The sequence below is a fragment of the Octopus sinensis genome, linkage group LG8 (assembly GCF_006345805.1).
Source record: "Octopus sinensis linkage group LG8, ASM634580v1, whole genome shotgun sequence".
NCBI lineage: Eukaryota > Metazoa > Mollusca > Cephalopoda > Octopoda > Octopodidae > Octopus > Octopus sinensis.
Genome location: NC_043004.1, coordinates 1,550,294 through 1,557,881, shown reverse-complemented (window position 1 = coordinate 1,557,881; position 7,588 = coordinate 1,550,294).

Here is a 7,588-nt window from a genome sequence, read left to right as displayed (position 1 = left end):
GACTGAAAAATCTAGGTGACTGATTCGATCTCACAATATTATAAACAAGCAAAAACAACAATATCTATACCACCGGTTTTCAACCATTTTTTTTTACCTATGGACCGCTTTGATTACTGTTTATTCTGGAACCCGATACCCATTCGTTGTTTAAAATTTAGTTTTATAGATACTTACAAAATTCCTATTTTGCTGTACACACATTAACTTGTGTAAGTTGAATTACGTAAAATGTCAGAGAAAGAAACCCAGCTGTTTCTTGCAATAAACACCAGTACATACATCTAAAGTAAACTGTTTTCGGGGGCACTTAGAATACTAATGTGGGTACCCAATTTACTACAGTCTCCATCTTTGGTGGGACAACTCCCACCACAGATGCTTCGGGACACGCCGGCAGTGTATGACCAACCGCTGGCGATGTCCCATTTTTCTTTTTTTCTTCTTTTTTTTCCTTTTATCCAGGGAGGGGAGGGGTGGAGACTGTCCAGTCCAGAGCTCCTCCCTCCCTCCCCGCAGCCCGCTTCCCTTCGTGGGCAACCATTGTTACCCACCTTTCATTTTCTTCCTTTTCTTCCTTCTTCTCTCTCTCCAATGAGGGAGCAGGGAGTGGTACTTTTATTAACTCCTCCAGGACCTTATTTTGGTTCTTGGGGCAGTTCTTCTTGATATGACTCGGTTCCAGGCACAGGTGACACTTGGGGTGTCCCTCAGGCATCACCGGATACCTACACCCGGCCATCCTTAAAAACTCTGGTAAAAAACCAGATTTTCGGTTGATTGGGTCCATAGGGTCAAAACAGCCTTTGACCCCTCCCAATCAGCCGCAGGCAAAATGTTCTACCTTGAGTAGCTTGGTACTGCTGCCATCCAGACTCCGGCGGATAGTGCCTTCTATCCACTCGGGCTCAATGCCGGGTGGCAAACCGCCTCATCAACTTCTTCCCACAAAATTTCACTGCCCTCCAGGGGTTGGCTTGCGAATTCGCAAGCTTCCTAGGGGGAGTTAAACAGCAACCACACAGTTGCAAATTTTACACCCCGAGAGATATATTTAATAGCTGGCATATGACCTGCCAGCTCTTTTTCAATTATGTTTTTCTGGAAGACGGCTATGGTGTCGAGGGACTTGGAGTAAGTCCTCAACCACCGTCTTCCTTTCAAACTCCTCAATCCATTTTTTGGGAGGTGTCAACTCCCATTCAACAAATTTATTCCTTGCCAAGTGCAAAAAAAAAGTTCCAAATATAGTCCACAAAATTTTTAAATAATACAGAAAGAAAAACTAAAAGACTTAACAAAATGGAAGAAAAAAAATAAACAGTTCAATAGTTTTTTTTTTCAAATAAACGACAGAAGTGAACGAGAGTTCCAACTGCAGCAAAGACAAATATTTTTTCGGCCACACGGTAATCCTGGCCTTCTCAGCTTTTTTCAGTCCTTGTGTAATTCCTTGTGAAATTCCCTGAAATTGTTTTTCCAAAAAACTTCTACGCAGGCAAATAAACACAGTTCTAGCAAATAATTGAGAATAATTCAACTCTCAATTTTAAATTAATTTGGAGGCGAAACACACCTTCAGACTGCAGTTCTCACCGCTAAGTGAGAAAAACACACATCTCTACCACAGGTAGACCAAAACCTCAGAATCCAGTGAGGACTCCTTGCCTGTACAAAAAATAAATAAACAACGAATCCTCACTACACTCAAAAAGAAAAAAGGTCTTATCTTACAGTAGAGCGTCTTTCAAATACAATTTTCGTCAGCTGCACACCAGCGTGGCGACATCAATGGTACAACGAAGAACACTAACGAGCGGAACCGGAAGCGAGCGTCTTACCACATAGCCTCGCCTGTGCATATTTATTTATTTATTCATTTATTACTTATTTAGATTTTCTTAAAATTGCTAATCTCATAATGGCGCATTTCATTCATTTAAGAAATCGCCAGCATGATACAACCAGTGATATATTGAACTCTTTCAGAAATGAGTCATTTCTTTATAAATGGAAATTAATTACAGCCAGGTAAAACTTCATATGGAATATGTCATATTTGTTTTTGGTTTCATTTTCTTCATAGAGATTGAGTAGTTTAGCAAGAGAGATAAAAGGGAAACCTTTTAGAGTTTACATACAGGATAACTGTTCCCAGGGAATTTGCCTTGTTAAACGGCTTACAGTAGCTAATACTTTCGGTTTTAACTATAAACAAAATTCAAAGCTGTTTTTCAATTTATTCTTTGATGTGTAGACATTTTTCTATTTCTTAATAGTAATCTACCGTCATGGAGTGAAAGAAGCATTTCTTCGTAAGCACAACACTTAAGTGGATTTTCTTGAAGTCATTTCTTGGTAAGCACAACAATTAAGTAGATTGTTTGGAAGTCATACCCTGAAAACTGTCGTCATCGAAATGGCCCGAGAATATTCCTTGTCCTAAAATGGGAAAACATAGCAGTTATCGCGTCCAATAGCTGAACCTAGTAACTACAACTTATGAACAGTAAGACAATGCCCCAGCTATCATGGAATTTCAGTATCGTTGTAATCAGCGAGGAACTGGAAATGGTAGGGTTAATGAATACAAAATTATATTGGCCGCCAGCCACTCTCTACTAGATTTGTGATTCGAGCTTGTAGCAGCGGAGAGCTCCGCGGCCTCATGAACCCCCATTGTACTACATCCTGGTTGACAGCTTTCCGGGCAGAGATGGCTTTCCACAAGTGTGAGTCCATTGAGTCAGAATGGCTTTTCCAGCAACTCGACATCTTCCGGGCTAGCACCTTTTCCATTTTGTTCGCCGAAACCATAACACGGGTTTTTTAGTCATAGCTGCTGTGTCTCTTACGAAGATAAATAAATAGACTATCGGAAACAATAATATTTATAGAGAGGACACAAAATCCTCAGCCATTGGAGTTAAATCTTCACGAGGCTTGCAGTAAAATATAAACATATCAGTAATTATATCTTAAAGAAGCATAAGAAGTGGAATTGAAATCGTAAAAGTTCAAGCTTTTTTCAAAATTATATGCAATGTGACTGTCAGATTTGCCATCTGGTGTTGACGGCCGACATCTGTATCAACTGACAATGTCATGATATTGTCAATTTACCATTGCATATTCTGGTTATGTGGAGGTGCATGGCTTAGTGGGTAGGGTGTTGAACTCATGATCGTAAGATTGCCGTTTCGATTCCTGGACCGGGTGATGCGTTGTGTTCTTAAGCAAAACTCTTCATTTTACGTTGCTTCAGTCCACTCAGCTGCTAAAAATGAGTAGTTTTGCGATAGACTGGCGTCCCATCCAGGAAGGGATATATACACCAGAGAAACCAGAAGACCCGGCCCTATACTGGTGTGGACTAACCTTACAGCTTTATAATCGTTTCGTCCTTCAAGGTCTCCTCTCTACAAATAGATTCTGAAGTAGTATAATAAGCAAGCTAGATTATCATCTGCAAATTACGACTATGAGTAAGAGTAAGTATATACTTCAATATTACAGACCTTCATGGATTTTGTAAAAAAAAAAAGGTCAGCTTATTCAGAAACTCCACCTAAGAATTATTGGAATTAGAGTGTCATCCAGAATGTGCTAAAGACTGCCACCCATTACTTCCTCAAAATATTTTACGTATGCTTCTGCTATATTTTGTTCCGGTTCGCATATATTTTTATATCATGTTTTATTTGCTAGAAAAGTTATGCACACACACACACACACAACACACACACACACACACACACACACACACACACAGATACACACATATATATATTATATATATATATATATATATTATATATATATATATTATATATATATATATATACATATATACTCAAAATAAGCAACAAGGATATCCAGAGGTAATGCAGTACGCTCGGTTCATGCGACTCCATTTATTTAAACCATGCAAGTATTACATCAGTTTTAAAATGTAGAGCAATCTTCAGCTGCATATATATGTATATATATATATATATATATATATATATAATATATATATATATATATATATATATATATATATATATATATATATATATATATATATATATATATTACGGAGATTTACTTGCATAGCAAGTGCCCTAATCTGAGTTCATACGCTGAAACGAAAACAATTACAACGTGGAAGGTGTTTATAAGCCATTTAAAAACACACACAAAACCGTTAGATTCACTTCAACATTTCAACATTTAAATGTTGAAGTGAATTTAACGGTTTTTATGTGTTCTTATGTGGCTTATAAACATGTTTCACGCTGCTATTGTATATATATATATATAACGTAATAAGAAAATGGAGGGGATCAAGGGGCGGTATTCATCAACTTTTAGACATTATATTACGTCTATTTATTTATTTAATAAAACATTTTGGCAGTATACATACATGTATAGCATATTATGCTTTACATATGCGATATATAAAAAATACCAGTAATTATTAAAATATATAGCGTAAATCACAATAAATAGGATAATATCTTACAGCTGTTTCAGCCATGATGCCAAAGCTCCCCAATATACTTATATCACTTCAGTGAACTGAAGTATTTGCTAGATAAGATTTAGGTACTTGGGCGTGTCTCGGGGCTTCGTCAGAGAGTTTAGAAAGTTCATAAGGTTAAGTCATAAATACAAATACATACTCATATACACACTTATACATACGTACATATAAGCATACATAAACACATGTATATATATTTTTATATGTGTACATGCTATATCTATGATCCAGCATTGTTTGTTTTCTTTCTCAATTAAGACTATCTCCGGCTTCCTATTCTATTATTATTATTATTATTATTATTATTATTATTATTATTATTATTATTATTATTATTATTATTATTCAGTAGTTCTATTTTTATAGCGTGCTTTCACTTCACTACCGAGCGCAGCTCTGTGTGCCTTGGGTATGTGCTGTGATTTGTTGTGATGCTCTGATGGTTATTGTATGGAAAGTGTTCTGCGTAGGATGTGTGCAGTGCCTAGTAGTGCAATTTTCTGTATGTTATATGTGTTTGTAAGTCCTGGTGTTTTTGTTATGTATTTGTCTGAATATTTTTTCATCATGCCTAATGCACCTACTATGATAGGAATTGTTTCTGTTTTCAGATTCCACATTCTAGTTACCTCTATTTCCAGGTCTTTGTATTTTGAGAGTTTCTCCATTTCTTTTAGAGACACGTTGTCATCAGCCGGTTTATTATTATTATTATTATTATTATTATTATTATTATTTTATTTGTTACTATTATTTGTTATTATTTTATTAATGTTGTTACTACTACTGTTCTTACTATCGATGCTTCACTGCCTGGAATCTGTCTCTTTCTCTCTTCTCTGTTTCACCGTATCATATTTGTGTATGTGGGCTTTTGCAAACGTATGTGAATGCCTATGGATGTGTGGCAGCCTTGATAGCTTTCTTTTCTCTTTCCCATTACACTCCTCTATCACGCTTACTTATCTTCTCGCTTCTTTCACCCTCTGTAATAATAACCTAATTGTACTTATTGTCAAACTCGTGTCTTTCTTTCTTTTTGAGTTTTCCTTTTTGTCGTATTCCTGCGGATAATACTGACGAAGTGTGTTGATGCAGTGTGTCGCATAACAGAACCCACAAGTTTACGATTTTGCCGTGGTTGACTTTTTGAAAAGTGTACATTGTATCAAACATAAAATACTGGTGACATTTTCGGTGTTGCTTTGTGTATGAGTATCTGTGTATGTATCAATAAAATATATGCGTGTATGTATATATATATTTATAAATAAAATAAATCATAGAAAATGGATTGAAAGACATTCTTTATTTAAAATCACTACAATTGTTTCGACAAAGTTTTACACACGTAGTATATTGGTGAGGTGCTATTATTAACATATTGAATAGTCACTATCATCCATCAAATGCGTTTCATCAAGCGATTGTTTAAAATAAGAACTTCGTTCGATGATACTGTCATTTCAGTCATATTGTCATTTCACTCCAGAGTGGAATGATATGATCAAACGAAGATCGTATTTTAAGCAATCACTTGATGAAACGCATTTAACACCTTTTATGGATGATAATGGCTACTCAATAAGTTAATTATATCATCCCACCAATGTTCTACCGGTAGAATGAAGTGTAGAAACAATTGTAGTAATTTTTAAATAAAGAATGTCGTCCAGTCCATCTTATATATATATATATATATATAACAAAATATTAAGGAAAGACCCTTACAGGTCGTTCAACTCACTTGAAAAGAGCAGCCAAAACTCAAACCGCAAAAATAGTAGTAATTCTGAAAGCTAAAGGAGAAATAAAAACATTTATCCTTTTCAACTTTGTACCCTGCAAGGTTTCAACAATTTTTACGCAATCGAACGACCTGTAAGGGTCTTTCCTTAATATTTTGTTGAATATATTATATAGTCTGTGACTATTTCTATTTTCTCACTTGACCGCTGGTTGCAGAAAATTTTTCTGGAATTCTTTCTTGAATTTTTTTGCTACCCTATATTGATAAATATATATATATATATGTATGTATATATATATATACATATATATATATAATATATAATATATATATATATGTGTGTGTGTGTGTGTGTGTGTGTGTGTGTGTGTGTGTGTGTGTATGTGTGTGTGTGTGTGTGTGGAGGCGCAAGGGCCTAGTGGTTAGGGCAGCGAACTCGCGGTCGTAGGATCGCGGTTTCGATTCCCAGACCGGGCGTTGTGAGTGTTTATTGAGTGAAAACACCTAAAAGCTCCACGAGTCTCCGGCAGGGGGGGGGGTGATCCCTGCCGTACTCTTTCACCACTCTTTCTCTCTCTCTTTCCTCTGTCGGCCTGCTCGCTTAGCCAGCGGGGTGACGTCATTCGAAGGCTAAAACAATGCGAACACATTGTGACCAGTGATGTGTAAAACATTTGATGGTCTGGTCGGTCACGTGATCACGTGATATATATATATATATGTATATATATGTATATATATGTATATGTATATATATATACACATATAAATAACTTAAAATAAGGGCAAGAGAAAAATTCTAATGTCAAATATGCCGAAAAAAAGACAAAATTGTCAATGACCATTATAATTTATGTGTCTCGAAACATGCCGATAGAAATTTCTAAAACAGAATTTCCCTCGTCAGCGATTATTTAGGTCTCCTGAGCAGACCTAAGTACCCTATTTTGGATATATTTGGGGTACTTAGGTCTACTCAGGACTTAGTGCTTGCTTTTTCCATGGGTATGAGTAAGTATTCCATTTATGTCTTACGTATTAATCGCTGACGAGGGGGAAATTCTTATGAATTAACCCCGAAATTGGGACCAATACGGTTATAACGGAATTTTTTAGAAATTTCTATCGGCATGTTTCGAGACGCATAAATTATAATGGTTATTGACAATTTTGTCTTTTTTCGGCATATTTGGCATTAGAATTTTTATCTTGCCCTTATTTTAAGTTATTTATAAATTTAACCTTTAAAGGTATTTTTTGATATACTGGCCATTGATAAAAATTTTTCTTTCGAAAAAAATCTTATC